The 15,109-nt window shown below is 35.9% G+C and overlaps 24 non-coding genes across 24 annotated transcripts; 12 read left to right on the top strand and 12 right to left on the bottom strand.

The window, feature by feature from the left end:
- The first annotated feature begins 110 nt into the window (after positions 1 to 110).
- On the top strand, positions 111 to 201 carry Trnam-cau (transfer RNA methionine (anticodon CAU)). Its single transcript is given in 2 exon segments — positions 111 to 147; positions 166 to 201. It is a non-coding gene; the product is annotated as a tRNA-Met (tRNA).
- A 309-nt stretch (positions 202 to 510) lies between these two features.
- Trnal-aag (transfer RNA leucine (anticodon AAG)) lies at positions 511 to 592 on the bottom strand. The gene has a single exon. It is a non-coding gene; the product is annotated as a tRNA-Leu (tRNA).
- Positions 593 to 1,401: 809 nt separating this feature from the next.
- Positions 1,402 to 1,492, top strand: Trnam-cau (transfer RNA methionine (anticodon CAU)). Its single transcript is given in 2 exon segments — positions 1,402 to 1,438; positions 1,457 to 1,492. It is a non-coding gene; the product is annotated as a tRNA-Met (tRNA).
- A 309-nt stretch (positions 1,493 to 1,801) lies between these two features.
- Positions 1,802 to 1,883, bottom strand: Trnal-aag (transfer RNA leucine (anticodon AAG)). The gene has a single exon. It is a non-coding gene; the product is annotated as a tRNA-Leu (tRNA).
- An 809-nt stretch (positions 1,884 to 2,692) lies between these two features.
- Positions 2,693 to 2,783, top strand: Trnam-cau (transfer RNA methionine (anticodon CAU)). The gene is given in 2 exon segments: positions 2,693 to 2,729; positions 2,748 to 2,783. It is a non-coding gene; the product is annotated as a tRNA-Met (tRNA).
- Positions 2,784 to 3,092: 309 nt separating this feature from the next.
- Trnal-aag (transfer RNA leucine (anticodon AAG)) lies at positions 3,093 to 3,174 on the bottom strand. Its single transcript has one exon. It is a non-coding gene; the product is annotated as a tRNA-Leu (tRNA).
- An 809-nt stretch (positions 3,175 to 3,983) lies between these two features.
- Trnam-cau (transfer RNA methionine (anticodon CAU)) lies at positions 3,984 to 4,074 on the top strand. The gene is given in 2 exon segments: positions 3,984 to 4,020; positions 4,039 to 4,074. It is a non-coding gene; the product is annotated as a tRNA-Met (tRNA).
- A 309-nt stretch (positions 4,075 to 4,383) lies between these two features.
- Positions 4,384 to 4,465, bottom strand: Trnal-aag (transfer RNA leucine (anticodon AAG)). Its single transcript has one exon. It is a non-coding gene; the product is annotated as a tRNA-Leu (tRNA).
- An 809-nt stretch (positions 4,466 to 5,274) lies between these two features.
- Positions 5,275 to 5,365, top strand: Trnam-cau (transfer RNA methionine (anticodon CAU)). The gene is given in 2 exon segments: positions 5,275 to 5,311; positions 5,330 to 5,365. It is a non-coding gene; the product is annotated as a tRNA-Met (tRNA).
- A 309-nt stretch (positions 5,366 to 5,674) lies between these two features.
- On the bottom strand, positions 5,675 to 5,756 carry Trnal-aag (transfer RNA leucine (anticodon AAG)). The gene has a single exon. It is a non-coding gene; the product is annotated as a tRNA-Leu (tRNA).
- Positions 5,757 to 6,565: 809 nt separating this feature from the next.
- Positions 6,566 to 6,656, top strand: Trnam-cau (transfer RNA methionine (anticodon CAU)). The gene is given in 2 exon segments: positions 6,566 to 6,602; positions 6,621 to 6,656. It is a non-coding gene; the product is annotated as a tRNA-Met (tRNA).
- A 309-nt stretch (positions 6,657 to 6,965) lies between these two features.
- Trnal-aag (transfer RNA leucine (anticodon AAG)) lies at positions 6,966 to 7,047 on the bottom strand. The gene has a single exon. It is a non-coding gene; the product is annotated as a tRNA-Leu (tRNA).
- An 809-nt stretch (positions 7,048 to 7,856) lies between these two features.
- Positions 7,857 to 7,947, top strand: Trnam-cau (transfer RNA methionine (anticodon CAU)). Its single transcript is given in 2 exon segments — positions 7,857 to 7,893; positions 7,912 to 7,947. It is a non-coding gene; the product is annotated as a tRNA-Met (tRNA).
- A 309-nt stretch (positions 7,948 to 8,256) lies between these two features.
- On the bottom strand, positions 8,257 to 8,338 carry Trnal-aag (transfer RNA leucine (anticodon AAG)). The gene has a single exon. It is a non-coding gene; the product is annotated as a tRNA-Leu (tRNA).
- Positions 8,339 to 9,147: 809 nt separating this feature from the next.
- On the top strand, positions 9,148 to 9,238 carry Trnam-cau (transfer RNA methionine (anticodon CAU)). The gene is given in 2 exon segments: positions 9,148 to 9,184; positions 9,203 to 9,238. It is a non-coding gene; the product is annotated as a tRNA-Met (tRNA).
- Positions 9,239 to 9,547: 309 nt separating this feature from the next.
- Positions 9,548 to 9,629, bottom strand: Trnal-aag (transfer RNA leucine (anticodon AAG)). Its single transcript has one exon. It is a non-coding gene; the product is annotated as a tRNA-Leu (tRNA).
- Positions 9,630 to 10,438: 809 nt separating this feature from the next.
- Positions 10,439 to 10,529, top strand: Trnam-cau (transfer RNA methionine (anticodon CAU)). Its single transcript is given in 2 exon segments — positions 10,439 to 10,475; positions 10,494 to 10,529. It is a non-coding gene; the product is annotated as a tRNA-Met (tRNA).
- Positions 10,530 to 10,838: 309 nt separating this feature from the next.
- Positions 10,839 to 10,920, bottom strand: Trnal-aag (transfer RNA leucine (anticodon AAG)). Its single transcript has one exon. It is a non-coding gene; the product is annotated as a tRNA-Leu (tRNA).
- An 809-nt stretch (positions 10,921 to 11,729) lies between these two features.
- Positions 11,730 to 11,820, top strand: Trnam-cau (transfer RNA methionine (anticodon CAU)). The gene is given in 2 exon segments: positions 11,730 to 11,766; positions 11,785 to 11,820. It is a non-coding gene; the product is annotated as a tRNA-Met (tRNA).
- A 309-nt stretch (positions 11,821 to 12,129) lies between these two features.
- On the bottom strand, positions 12,130 to 12,211 carry Trnal-aag (transfer RNA leucine (anticodon AAG)). The gene has a single exon. It is a non-coding gene; the product is annotated as a tRNA-Leu (tRNA).
- Positions 12,212 to 13,020: 809 nt separating this feature from the next.
- On the top strand, positions 13,021 to 13,111 carry Trnam-cau (transfer RNA methionine (anticodon CAU)). The gene is given in 2 exon segments: positions 13,021 to 13,057; positions 13,076 to 13,111. It is a non-coding gene; the product is annotated as a tRNA-Met (tRNA).
- A 309-nt stretch (positions 13,112 to 13,420) lies between these two features.
- Positions 13,421 to 13,502, bottom strand: Trnal-aag (transfer RNA leucine (anticodon AAG)). Its single transcript has one exon. It is a non-coding gene; the product is annotated as a tRNA-Leu (tRNA).
- Positions 13,503 to 14,311: 809 nt separating this feature from the next.
- On the top strand, positions 14,312 to 14,402 carry Trnam-cau (transfer RNA methionine (anticodon CAU)). Its single transcript is given in 2 exon segments — positions 14,312 to 14,348; positions 14,367 to 14,402. It is a non-coding gene; the product is annotated as a tRNA-Met (tRNA).
- A 309-nt stretch (positions 14,403 to 14,711) lies between these two features.
- Trnal-aag (transfer RNA leucine (anticodon AAG)) lies at positions 14,712 to 14,793 on the bottom strand. The gene has a single exon. It is a non-coding gene; the product is annotated as a tRNA-Leu (tRNA).
- Positions 14,794 to 15,109: the final 316 nt, after the last annotated feature.

Consider the following 15,109-nt stretch of genomic DNA (forward strand, 5'->3'; position numbering starts at 1 on the left):
TTAAGATAAATATGTTTCTTTCTGCCCTACATTCACCTTGACAAGTAACTACAATGTTAATGGTAATGTTATGAAGTATTTACACCTTAAATTGGAGTTTTAGAATCATGGCCTCGGTAGCGCAGTAGGTAGCGCGTCAGTCTCATAATCACAAATGACAGAGCGATCTGAAGGTCGTGAGTTCGATCCTCACCCGGGGCATAGTTTTTTTCTACCCGTTACTCTTGTTTTCAACGCATTTCTGATAGTTCTGAAAACTTGTGTCATACATTTGTACCTGTAATATGCTATTTTCTGCAATGTTTGTCATGCATTTTAAAGTGCATTGAGCTAGCGTTCAGCATTTGAAATATATATACTATTATCAAGGATTAAACAGAATAATTCTTTTCTATTAAGTATTACAACAATTTTAATATCTTCTGAGTATTAACTTTTTATCCATTTCATATTTTGTCAACCAATGCAAAAATCGATAAACTACTTTTCTAACTTACTAAAAAAATCACTTGGCAGCGGTGGGATTCGAACCCACGCCTCCGAGGAGACTGGTGCCTTAAACCAGCGCCTTAGACCGCTCGGCCACGCTACCGACGCTTTATATGTGAGCTAAATCAAGATATCATTCGTTTACAACATTTACAACTGTACGTATAATATGTCTTATAGGCATACATTACGAAATATTACGTAGAAATATGTTTCTTTATGGTTTTCCTATTTCAAACTCAAAAAATTCATTGTTTATACTAATATTGCAATGCAATCATATTATATATTCCGCTTCTTTCTCTAACCAGATCGAGCTATCCATTATTTGTTAAGTTCAGTTTTTGGGGGGAATGTCTATCATATGGTAACATGCATAGTTTTGACTGAGAATTTGATACTCACAAGTAACTTCATACCGGAACGGAGGGGCGGTTTTCACCATTTCACATTGGACGGAACCATGCCATCTAGATTGTTCATTGTTGAGGGCGCGATCGAAGCAACCGTTTAGTCATGGGTAGAAAGTATAACGCTTGAACGCAAGCTCGCTATATCTGATCATCGAAACGTGATAAATGCACGTGCAAAACGGGCAAATTGGAAAGCAAACTATTTCTCGTTAGCAACAAATTGCCTCCGCAGATTATTATTCTGACGAGTTTCTATCAGCACGACTCAATTTACCTTTGGAGAAAAGAAAATGAAAAAAACTCTCAAACAATTAAAAGTATTTCAAATAGTAAAGAACTATAAAAGTGAACAACCAACACAGCTCATTATGTTTTGAAATGTGTTTCCTTTAAGATAAATATGTTTCTTTCTGCCCTACATTCACCTTGACAAGTAACTACAATGTTAATGGTAATGTTATGAAGTATTTACACCTTAAATTGGAGTTTTAGAATCATGGCCTCGGTAGCGCAGTAGGTAGCGCGTCAGTCTCATAATCACAAATGACAGAGCGATCTGAAGGTCGTGAGTTCGATCCTCACCCGGGGCATAGTTTTTTTCTACCCGTTACTCTTGTTTTCAACGCATTTCTGATAGTTCTGAAAACTTGTGTCATACATTTGTACCTGTAATATGCTATTTTCTGCAATGTTTGTCATGCATTTTAAAGTGCATTGAGCTAGCGTTCAGCATTTGAAATATATATACTATTATCAAGGATTAAACAGAATAATTCTTTTCTATTAAGTATTACAACAATTTTAATATCTTCTGAGTATTAACTTTTTATCCATTTCATATTTTGTCAACCAATGCAAAAATCGATAAACTACTTTTCTAACTTACTAAAAAAATCACTTGGCAGCGGTGGGATTCGAACCCACGCCTCCGAGGAGACTGGTGCCTTAAACCAGCGCCTTAGACCGCTCGGCCATGCTACCGACGCTTTATATGTGAGCTAAATCAAGATATCATTCGTTTACAACATTTACAACTGTACGTATAATATGTCTTATAGGCATACATTACGAAATATTACGTAGAAATATGTTTCTTTATGGTTTTCCTATTTCAAACTCAAAAAATTCATTGTTTATACTAATATTGCAATGCAATCATATTATATATTCCGCTTCTTTCTCTAACCAGATCGAGCTATCCATTATTTGTTAAGTTCAGTTTTTGGGGGGAATGTCTATCATATGGTAACATGCATAGTTTTGACTGAGAATTTGATACTCACAAGTAACTTCATACCGGAACGGAGGGGCGGTTTTCACCATTTCACATTGGACGGAACCATGCCATCTAGATTGTTCATTGTTGAGGGCGCGATCGAAGCAACCGTTTAGTCATGGGTAGAAAGTATAACGCTTGAACGCAAGCTCGCTATATCTGATCATCGAAACGTGATAAATGCACGTGCAAAACGGGCAAATTGGAAAGCAAACTATTTCTCGTTAGCAACAAATTGCCTCCGCAGATTATTATTCTGACGAGTTTCTATCAGCACGACTCAATTTACCTTTGGAGAAAAGAAAATGAAAAAAACTCTCAAACAATTAAAAGTATTTCAAATAGTAAAGAACTATAAAAGTGAACAACCAACACAGCTCATTATGTTTTGAAATGTGTTTCCTTTAAGATAAATATGTTTCTTTCTGCCCTACATTCACCTTGACAAGTAACTACAATGTTAATGGTAATGTTATGAAGTATTTACACCTTAAATTGGAGTTTTAGAATCATGGCCTCGGTAGCGCAGTAGGTAGCGCGTCAGTCTCATAATCACAAATGACAGAGCGATCTGAAGGTCGTGAGTTCGATCCTCACCCGGGGCATAGTTTTTTTCTACCCGTTACTCTTGTTTTCAACGCATTTCTGATAGTTCTGAAAACTTGTGTCATACATTTGTACCTGTAATATGCTATTTTCTGCAATGTTTGTCATGCATTTTAAAGTGCATTGAGCTAGCGTTCAGCATTTGAAATATATATACTATTATCAAGGATTAAACAGAATAATTCTTTTCTATTAAGTATTACAACAATTTTAATATCTTCTGAGTATTAACTTTTTATCCATTTCATATTTTGTCAACCAATGCAAAAATCGATAAACTACTTTTCTAACTTACTAAAAAAATCACTTGGCAGCGGTGGGATTCGAACCCACGCCTCCGAGGAGACTGGTGCCTTAAACCAGCGCCTTAGACCGCTCGGCCACGCTACCGACGCTTTATATGTGAGCTAAATCAAGATATCATTCGTTTACAACATTTACAACTGTACGTATAATATGTCTTATAGGCATACATTACGAAATATTACGTAGAAATATGTTTCTTTATGGTTTTCCTATTTCAAACTCAAAAAATTCATTGTTTATACTAATATTGCAATGCAATCATATTATATATTCCGCTTCTTTCTCTAACCAGATCGAGCTATCCATTATTTGTTAAGTTCAGTTTTTGGGGGGAATGTCTATCATATGGTAACATGCATAGTTTTGACTGAGAATTTGATACTCACAAGTAACTTCATACCGGAACGGAGGGGCGGTTTTCACCATTTCACATTGGACGGAACCATGCCATCTAGATTGTTCATTGTTGAGGGCGCGATCGAAGCAACCGTTTAGTCATGGGTAGAAAGTATAACGCTTGAACGCAAGCTCGCTATATCTGATCATCGAAACGTGATAAATGCACGTGCAAAACGGGCAAATTGGAAAGCAAACTATTTCTCGTTAGCAACAAATTGCCTCCGCAGATTATTATTCTGACGAGTTTCTATCAGCACGACTCAATTTACCTTTGGAGAAAAGAAAATGAAAAAAACTCTCAAACAATTAAAAGTATTTCAAATAGTAAAGAACTATAAAAGTGAACAACCAACACAGCTCATTATGTTTTGAAATGTGTTTCCTTTAAGATAAATATGTTTCTTTCTGCCCTACATTCACCTTGACAAGTAACTACAATGTTAATGGTAATGTTATGAAGTATTTACACCTTAAATTGGAGTTTTAGAATCATGGCCTCGGTAGCGCAGTAGGTAGCGCGTCAGTCTCATAATCACAAATGACAGAGCGATCTGAAGGTCGTGAGTTCGATCCTCACCCGGGGCATAGTTTTTTTCTACCCGTTACTCTTGTTTTCAACGCATTTCTGATAGTTCTGAAAACTTGTGTCATACATTTGTACCTGTAATATGCTATTTTCTGCAATGTTTGTCATGCATTTTAAAGTGCATTGAGCTAGCGTTCAGCATTTGAAATATATATACTATTATCAAGGATTAAACAGAATAATTCTTTTCTATTAAGTATTACAACAATTTTAATATCTTCTGAGTATTAACTTTTTATCCATTTCATATTTTGTCAACCAATGCAAAAATCGATAAACTACTTTTCTAACTTACTAAAAAAATCACTTGGCAGCGGTGGGATTCGAACCCACGCCTCCGAGGAGACTGGTGCCTTAAACCAGCGCCTTAGACCGCTCGGCCACGCTACCGACGCTTTATATGTGAGCTAAATCAAGATATCATTCGTTTACAACATTTACAACTGTACGTATAATATGTCTTATAGGCATACATTACGAAATATTACGTAGAAATATGTTTCTTTATGGTTTTCCTATTTCAAACTCAAAAAATTCATTGTTTATACTAATATTGCAATGCAATCATATTATATATTCCGCTTCTTTCTCTAACCAGATCGAGCTATCCATTATTTGTTAAGTTCAGTTTTTGGGGGGAATGTCTATCATATGGTAACATGCATAGTTTTGACTGAGAATTTGATACTCACAAGTAACTTCATACCGGAACGGAGGGGCGGTTTTCACCATTTCACATTGGACGGAACCATGCCATCTAGATTGTTCATTGTTGAGGGCGCGATCGAAGCAACCGTTTAGTCATGGGTAGAAAGTATAACGCTTGAACGCAAGCTCGCTATATCTGATCATCGAAACGTGATAAATGCACGTGCAAAACGGGCAAATTGGAAAGCAAACTATTTCTCGTTAGCAACAAATTGCCTCCGCAGATTATTATTCTGACGAGTTTCTATCAGCACGACTCAATTTACCTTTGGAGAAAAGAAAATGAAAAAAACTCTCAAACAATTAAAAGTATTTCAAATAGTAAAGAACTATAAAAGTGAACAACCAACACAGCTCATTATGTTTTGAAATGTGTTTCCTTTAAGATAAATATGTTTCTTTCTGCCCTACATTCACCTTGACAAGTAACTACAATGTTAATGGTAATGTTATGAAGTATTTACACCTTAAATTGGAGTTTTAGAATCATGGCCTCGGTAGCGCAGTAGGTAGCGCGTCAGTCTCATAATCACAAATGACAGAGCGATCTGAAGGTCGTGAGTTCGATCCTCACCCGGGGCATAGTTTTTTTCTACCCGTTACTCTTGTTTTCAACGCATTTCTGATAGTTCTGAAAACTTGTGTCATACATTTGTACCTGTAATATGCTATTTTCTGCAATGTTTGTCATGCATTTTAAAGTGCATTGAGCTAGCGTTCAGCATTTGAAATATATATACTATTATCAAGGATTAAACAGAATAATTCTTTTCTATTAAGTATTACAACAATTTTAATATCTTCTGAGTATTAACTTTTTATCCATTTCATATTTTGTCAACCAATGCAAAAATCGATAAACTACTTTTCTAACTTACTAAAAAAATCACTTGGCAGCGGTGGGATTCGAACCCACGCCTCCGAGGAGACTGGTGCCTTAAACCAGCGCCTTAGACCGCTCGGCCACGCTACCGACGCTTTATATGTGAGCTAAATCAAGATATCATTCGTTTACAACATTTACAACTGTACGTATAATATGTCTTATAGGCATACATTACGAAATATTACGTAGAAATATGTTTCTTTATGGTTTTCCTATTTCAAACTCAAAAAATTCATTGTTTATACTAATATTGCAATGCAATCATATTATATATTCCGCTTCTTTCTCTAACCAGATCGAGCTATCCATTATTTGTTAAGTTCAGTTTTTGGGGGGAATGTCTATCATATGGTAACATGCATAGTTTTGACTGAGAATTTGATACTCACAAGTAACTTCATACCGGAACGGAGGGGCGGTTTTCACCATTTCACATTGGACGGAACCATGCCATCTAGATTGTTCATTGTTGAGGGCGCGATCGAAGCAACCGTTTAGTCATGGGTAGAAAGTATAACGCTTGAACGCAAGCTCGCTATATCTGATCATCGAAACGTGATAAATGCACGTGCAAAACGGGCAAATTGGAAAGCAAACTATTTCTCGTTAGCAACAAATTGCCTCCGCAGATTATTATTCTGACGAGTTTCTATCAGCACGACTCAATTTACCTTTGGAGAAAAGAAAATGAAAAAAACTCTCAAACAATTAAAAGTATTTCAAATAGTAAAGAACTATAAAAGTGAACAACCAACACAGCTCATTATGTTTTGAAATGTGTTTCCTTTAAGATAAATATGTTTCTTTCTGCCCTACATTCACCTTGACAAGTAACTACAATGTTAATGGTAATGTTATGAAGTATTTACACCTTAAATTGGAGTTTTAGAATCATGGCCTCGGTAGCGCAGTAGGTAGCGCGTCAGTCTCATAATCACAAATGACAGAGCGATCTGAAGGTCGTGAGTTCGATCCTCACCCGGGGCATAGTTTTTTTCTACCCGTTACTCTTGTTTTCAACGCATTTCTGATAGTTCTGAAAACTTGTGTCATACATTTGTACCTGTAATATGCTATTTTCTGCAATGTTTGTCATGCATTTTAAAGTGCATTGAGCTAGCGTTCAGCATTTGAAATATATATACTATTATCAAGGATTAAACAGAATAATTCTTTTCTATTAAGTATTACAACAATTTTAATATCTTCTGAGTATTAACTTTTTATCCATTTCATATTTTGTCAACCAATGCAAAAATCGATAAACTACTTTTCTAACTTACTAAAAAAATCACTTGGCAGCGGTGGGATTCGAACCCACGCCTCCGAGGAGACTGGTGCCTTAAACCAGCGCCTTAGACCGCTCGGCCACGCTACCGACGCTTTATATGTGAGCTAAATCAAGATATCATTCGTTTACAACATTTACAACTGTACGTATAATATGTCTTATAGGCATACATTACGAAATATTACGTAGAAATATGTTTCTTTATGGTTTTCCTATTTCAAACTCAAAAAATTCATTGTTTATACTAATATTGCAATGCAATCATATTATATATTCCGCTTCTTTCTCTAACCAGATCGAGCTATCCATTATTTGTTAAGTTCAGTTTTTGGGGGGAATGTCTATCATATGGTAACATGCATAGTTTTGACTGAGAATTTGATACTCACAAGTAACTTCATACCGGAACGGAGGGGCGGTTTTCACCATTTCACATTGGACGGAACCATGCCATCTAGATTGTTCATTGTTGAGGGCGCGATCGAAGCAACCGTTTAGTCATGGGTAGAAAGTATAACGCTTGAACGCAAGCTCGCTATATCTGATCATCGAAACGTGATAAATGCACGTGCAAAACGGGCAAATTGGAAAGCAAACTATTTCTCGTTAGCAACAAATTGCCTCCGCAGATTATTATTCTGACGAGTTTCTATCAGCACGACTCAATTTACCTTTGGAGAAAAGAAAATGAAAAAAACTCTCAAACAATTAAAAGTATTTCAAATAGTAAAGAACTATAAAAGTGAACAACCAACACAGCTCATTATGTTTTGAAATGTGTTTCCTTTAAGATAAATATGTTTCTTTCTGCCCTACATTCACCTTGACAAGTAACTACAATGTTAATGGTAATGTTATGAAGTATTTACACCTTAAATTGGAGTTTTAGAATCATGGCCTCGGTAGCGCAGTAGGTAGCGCGTCAGTCTCATAATCACAAATGACAGAGCGATCTGAAGGTCGTGAGTTCGATCCTCACCCGGGGCATAGTTTTTTTCTACCCGTTACTCTTGTTTTCAACGCATTTCTGATAGTTCTGAAAACTTGTGTCATACATTTGTACCTGTAATATGCTATTTTCTGCAATGTTTGTCATGCATTTTAAAGTGCATTGAGCTAGCGTTCAGCATTTGAAATATATATACTATTATCAAGGATTAAACAGAATAATTCTTTTCTATTAAGTATTACAACAATTTTAATATCTTCTGAGTATTAACTTTTTATCCATTTCATATTTTGTCAACCAATGCAAAAATCGATAAACTACTTTTCTAACTTACTAAAAAAATCACTTGGCAGCGGTGGGATTCGAACCCACGCCTCCGAGGAGACTGGTGCCTTAAACCAGCGCCTTAGACCGCTCGGCCACGCTACCGACGCTTTATATGTGAGCTAAATCAAGATATCATTCGTTTACAACATTTACAACTGTACGTATAATATGTCTTATAGGCATACATTACGAAATATTACGTAGAAATATGTTTCTTTATGGTTTTCCTATTTCAAACTCAAAAAATTCATTGTTTATACTAATATTGCAATGCAATCATATTATATATTCCGCTTCTTTCTCTAACCAGATCGAGCTATCCATTATTTGTTAAGTTCAGTTTTTGGGGGGAATGTCTATCATATGGTAACATGCATAGTTTTGACTGAGAATTTGATACTCACAAGTAACTTCATACCGGAACGGAGGGGCGGTTTTCACCATTTCACATTGGACGGAACCATGCCATCTAGATTGTTCATTGTTGAGGGCGCGATCGAAGCAACCGTTTAGTCATGGGTAGAAAGTATAACGCTTGAACGCAAGCTCGCTATATCTGATCATCGAAACGTGATAAATGCACGTGCAAAACGGGCAAATTGGAAAGCAAACTATTTCTCGTTAGCAACAAATTGCCTCCGCAGATTATTATTCTGACGAGTTTCTATCAGCACGACTCAATTTACCTTTGGAGAAAAGAAAATGAAAAAAACTCTCAAACAATTAAAAGTATTTCAAATAGTAAAGAACTATAAAAGTGAACAACCAACACAGCTCATTATGTTTTGAAATGTGTTTCCTTTAAGATAAATATGTTTCTTTCTGCCCTACATTCACCTTGACAAGTAACTACAATGTTAATGGTAATGTTATGAAGTATTTACACCTTAAATTGGAGTTTTAGAATCATGGCCTCGGTAGCGCAGTAGGTAGCGCGTCAGTCTCATAATCACAAATGACAGAGCGATCTGAAGGTCGTGAGTTCGATCCTCACCCGGGGCATAGTTTTTTTCTACCCGTTACTCTTGTTTTCAACGCATTTCTGATAGTTCTGAAAACTTGTGTCATACATTTGTACCTGTAATATGCTATTTTCTGCAATGTTTGTCATGCATTTTAAAGTGCATTGAGCTAGCGTTCAGCATTTGAAATATATATACTATTATCAAGGATTAAACAGAATAATTCTTTTCTATTAAGTATTACAACAATTTTAATATCTTCTGAGTATTAACTTTTTATCCATTTCATATTTTGTCACCCAATGCAAAAATCGATAAACTACTTTTCTAACTTACTAAAAAAATCACTTGGCAGCGGTGGGATTCGAACCCACGCCTCCGAGGAGACTGGTGCCTTAAACCAGCGCCTTAGACCGCTCGGCCACGCTACCGACGCTTTATATGTGAGCTAAATCAAGATATCATTCGTTTACAACATTTACAACTGTACGTATAATATGTCTTATAGGCATACATTACGAAATATTACGTAGAAATATGTTTCTTTATGGTTTTCCTATTTCAAACTCAAAAAATTCATTGTTTATACTAATATTGCAATGCAATCATATTATATATTCCGCTTCTTTCTCTAACCAGATCGAGCTATCCATTATTTGTTAAGTTCAGTTTTTGGGGGGAATGTCTATCATATGGTAACATGCATAGTTTTGACTGAGAATTTGATACTCACAAGTAACTTCATACCGGAACGGAGGGGCGGTTTTCACCATTTCACATTGGACGGAACCATGCCATCTAGATTGTTCATTGTTGAGGGCGCGATCGAAGCAACCGTTTAGTCATGGGTAGAAAGTATAACGCTTGAACGCAAGCTCGCTATATCTGATCATCGAAACGTGATAAATGCACGTGCAAAACGGGCAAATTGGAAAGCAAACTATTTCTCGTTAGCAACAAATTGCCTCCGCAGATTATTATTCTGACGAGTTTCTATCAGCACGACTCAATTTACCTTTGGAGAAAAGAAAATGAAAAAAACTCTCAAACAATTAAAAGTATTTCAAATAGTAAAGAACTATAAAAGTGAACAACCAACACAGCTCATTATGTTTTGAAATGTGTTTCCTTTAAGATAAATATGTTTCTTTCTGCCCTACATTCACCTTGACAAGTAACTACAATGTTAATGGTAATGTTATGAAGTATTTACACCTTAAATTGGAGTTTTAGAATCATGGCCTCGGTAGCGCAGTAGGTAGCGCGTCAGTCTCATAATCACAAATGACAGAGCGATCTGAAGGTCGTGAGTTCGATCCTCACCCGGGGCATAGTTTTTTTCTACCCGTTACTCTTGTTTTCAACGCATTTCTGATAGTTCTGAAAACTTGTGTCATACATTTGTACCTGTAATATGCTATTTTCTGCAATGTTTGTCATGCATTTTAAAGTGCATTGAGCTAGCGTTCAGCATTTGAAATATATATACTATTATCAAGGATTAAACAGAATAATTCTTTTCTATTAAGTATTACAACAATTTTAATATCTTCTGAGTATTAACTTTTTATCCATTTCATATTTTGTCAACCAATGCAAAAATCGATAAACTACTTTTCTAACTTACTAAAAAAATCACTTGGCAGCGGTGGGATTCGAACCCACGCCTCCGAGGAGACTGGTGCCTTAAACCAGCGCCTTAGACCGCTCGGCCACGCTACCGACGCTTTATATGTGAGCTAAATCAAGATATCATTCGTTTACAACATTTACAACTGTACGTATAATATGTCTTATAGGCATACATTACGAAATATTACGTAGAAATATGTTTCTTTATGGTTTTCCTATTTCAAACTCAAAAAATTCATTGTTTATACTAATATTGCAATGCAATCATATTATATATTCCGCTTCTTTCTCTAACCAGATCGAGCTATCCATTATTTGTTAAGTTCAGTTTTTGGGGGGAATGTCTATCATATGGTAACATGCATAGTTTTGACTGAGAATTTGATACTCACAAGTAACTTCATACCGGAACGGAGGGGCGGTTTTCACCATTTCACATTGGACGGAACCATGCCATCTAGATTGTTCATTGTTGAGGGCGCGATCGAAGCAACCGTTTAGTCATGGGTAGAAAGTATAACGCTTGAACGCAAGCTCGCTATATCTGATCATCGAAACGTGATAAATGCACGTGCAAAACGGGCAAATTGGAAAGCAAACTATTTCTCGTTAGCAACAAATTGCCTCCGCAGATTATTATTCTGACGAGTTTCTATCAGCACGACTCAATTTACCTTTGGAGAAAAGAAAATGAAAAAAACTCTCAAACAATTAAAAGTATTTCAAATAGTAAAGAACTATAAAAGTGAACAACCAACACAGCTCATTATGTTTTGAAATGTGTTTCCTTTAAGATAAATATGTTTCTTTCTGCCCTACATTCACCTTGACAAGTAACTACAATGTTAATGGTAATGTTATGAAGTATTTACACCTTAAATTGGAGTTTTAGAATCATGGCCTCGGTAGCGCAGTAGGTAGCGCGTCAGTCTCATAATCACAAATGACAGAGCGATCTGAAGGTCGTGAGTTCGATCCTCACCCGGGGCATAGTTTTTTTCTACCCGTTACTCTTGTTTTCAACGCATTTCTGATAGTTCTGAAAACTTGTGTCATACATTTGTACCTGTAATATGCTATTTTCTGCAATGTTTGTCATGCATTTTAAAGTGCATTGAGCTAGCGTTCAGCATTTGAAATATATATACTATTATCAAGGATTAAACAGAATAATTCTTTTCTATTAAGTATTACAACAATTTTAATATCTTCTGAGTATTAACTTTTTATCCATTTCATATTTTGTCAACCAATGCAAAAATCGATAAACTACTTTTCTAACTTACTAAAAAAATCACTTGGCAGCGGTGGGATTCGAACCCACGCCTCCGAGGAGACTGGTGCCTTAAACCAGCGCCTTAGACCGCTCGGCCACGCTACCGACGCTTTATATGTGAGCTAAATCAAGATATCATTCGTTTACAACATTTACAACTGTACGTATAATATGTCTTATAGGCATACATTACGAAATATTACGTAGAAATATGTTTCTTTATGGTTTTCCTATTTCAAACTCAAAAAATTCATTGTTTATACTAATATTGCAATGCAATCATATTATATATTCCGCTTCTTTCTCTAACCAGATCGAGCTATCCATTATTTGTTAAGTTCAGTTTTTGGGGGGAATGTCTATCATATGGTAACATGCATAGTTTTGACTGAGAATTTGATACTCACAAGTAACTTCATACCGGAACGGAGGGGCGGTTTTCACCATTTCACATTGGACGGAACCATGCCATCTAGATTGTTCATTGTTGAGGGCGCGATCGAAGCAACCGTTTAGTCATGGGTAGAAAGTATAACGCTTGAACGCAAGCTCGCTATATCTGATCATCGAAACGTGATAAATGCACGTGCAAAACGGGCAAATTGGAAAGCAAACTATTTCTCGTTAGCAACAAATTGCCTCCGCAGATTATTATTCTGACGAGTTTCTATCAGCACGACTCAATTTACCTTTGGAGAAAAGAAAATGAAAAAAACTCTCAAACAATTAAAAGTATTTCAAATAGTAAAGAACTATAAAAGTGAACAACCAACACAGCTCATTATGTTTTGAAATGTGTTTCCTTTAAGATAAATATGTTTCTTTCTGCCCTACATTCACCTTGACAAGTAACTACAATGTTAATGGTAATGTTATGAAGTATTTACACCTTAAATTGGAGTTTTAGAATCATGGCCTCGGTAGCGCAGTAGGTAGCGCGTCAGTCTCATAATCACAAATGACAGAGCGATCTGAAGGTCGTGAGTTCGATCCTCACCCGGGGCATAGTTTTTTTCTACCCGTTACTCTTGTTTTCAACGCATTTCTGATAGTTCTGAAAACTTGTGTCATACATTTGTACCTGTAATATGCTATTTTCTGCAATGTTTGTCATGCATTTTAAAGTGCATTGAGCTAGCGTTCAGCATTTGAAATATATATACTATTATCAAGGATTAAACAGAATAATTCTTTTCTATTAAGTATTACAACAATTTTAATATCTTCTGAGTATTAACTTTTTATCCATTTCATATTTTGTCACCCAATGCAAAAATCGATAAACTACTTTTCTAACTTACTAAAAAAATCACTTGGCAGCGGTGGGATTCGAACCCACGCCTCCGAGGAGACTGGTGCCTTAAACCAGCGCCTTAGACCGCTCGGCCACGCTACCGACGCTTTATATGTGAGCTAAATCAAGATATCATTCGTTTACAACATTTACAACTGTACGTATAATATGTCTTATAGGCATACATTACGAAATATTACGTAGAAATATGTTTCTTTATGGTTTTCCTATTTCAAACTCAAAAAATTCATTGTTTATACTAATATTGCAATGCAATCATATTATATATTCCGCTTCTTTCTCTAACCAGATCGAGCTATCCATTATTTGTTAAGTTCAGTTTTTGGGGGGAATGTCTATCATATGGTAACATGCATAGTTTTGACTGAGAATTTGATACTCACAAGTAACTTCATACCGGAACGGAGGGGCGGTTTTCACCATTTCACATTGGACGGAACCATGCCATCTAGATTGTTCATTGTTGAGGGCGCGATCGAAGCAACCGTTTAGTCATGGGTAGAAAGTATAACGCTTGAACGCAAGCTCGCTATATCTGATCATCGAAACGTGATAAATGCACGTGCAAAACGGGCAAATTGGAAAGCAAACTATTTCTCGTTAGCAACAAATTGCCTCCGCAGATTATTATTCTGACGAGTTTCTATCAGCACGACTCAATTTACCTTTGGAGAAAAGAAAATGAAAAAAACTCTCAAACAATTAAAAGTATTTCAAATAGTAAAGAACTATAAAAGTGAACAACCAACACAGCTCATTATGTTTTGAAATGTGTTTCCTTTAAGATAAATATGTTTCTTTCTGCCCTACATTCACCTTGACAAGTAACTACAATGTTAATGGTAATGTTATGAAGTATTTACACCTTAAATTGGAGTTTTAGAATCATGGCCTCGGTAGCGCAGTAGGTAGCGCGTCAGTCTCATAATCACAAATGACAGAGCGATCTGAAGGTCGTGAGTTCGATCCTCACCCGGGGCATAGTTTTTTTCTACCCGTTACTCTTGTTTTCAACGCATTTCTGATAGTTCTGAAAACTTGTGTCATACATTTGTACCTGTAATATGCTATTTTCTGCAATGTTTGTCATGCATTTTAAAGTGCATTGAGCTAGCGTTCAGCATTTGAAATATATATACTATTATCAAGGATTAAACAGAATAATTCTTTTCTATTAAGTATTACAACAATTTTAATATCTTCTGAGTATTAACTTTTTATCCATTTCATATTTTGTCAACCAATGCAAAAATCGATAAACTACTTTTCTAACTTACTAAAAAAATCACTTGGCAGCGGTGGGATTCGAACCCACGCCTCCGAGGAGACTGGTGCCTTAAACCAGCGCCTTAGACCGCTCGGCCACGCTACCGACGCTTTATATGTGAGCTAAATCAAGATATCATTCGTTTACAACATTTACAACTGTACGTATAATATGTCTTATAGGCATACATTACGAAATATTACGTAGAAATATGTTTCTTTATGGTTTTCCTATTTCAAACTCAAAAAATTCATTGTTTATACTAATATTGCAATGCAATCATATTATATATTCCGCTTCTTTCTCTAACCAGATCGAGCTATCCATTATTTGTTAAGTTCAGTTTTTGGGGGGAATGTCTATCATATGGTAACATGCATAGTTTTGACTGAGAATTTGATACTCACAAGTAACTTCATAC

The sequence above is a fragment of the Mytilus trossulus genome, chromosome 2, assembly GCF_036588685.1.
Source record: "Mytilus trossulus isolate FHL-02 chromosome 2, PNRI_Mtr1.1.1.hap1, whole genome shotgun sequence".
Classification (NCBI taxonomy): domain Eukaryota; kingdom Metazoa; phylum Mollusca; class Bivalvia; order Mytilida; family Mytilidae; genus Mytilus; species Mytilus trossulus.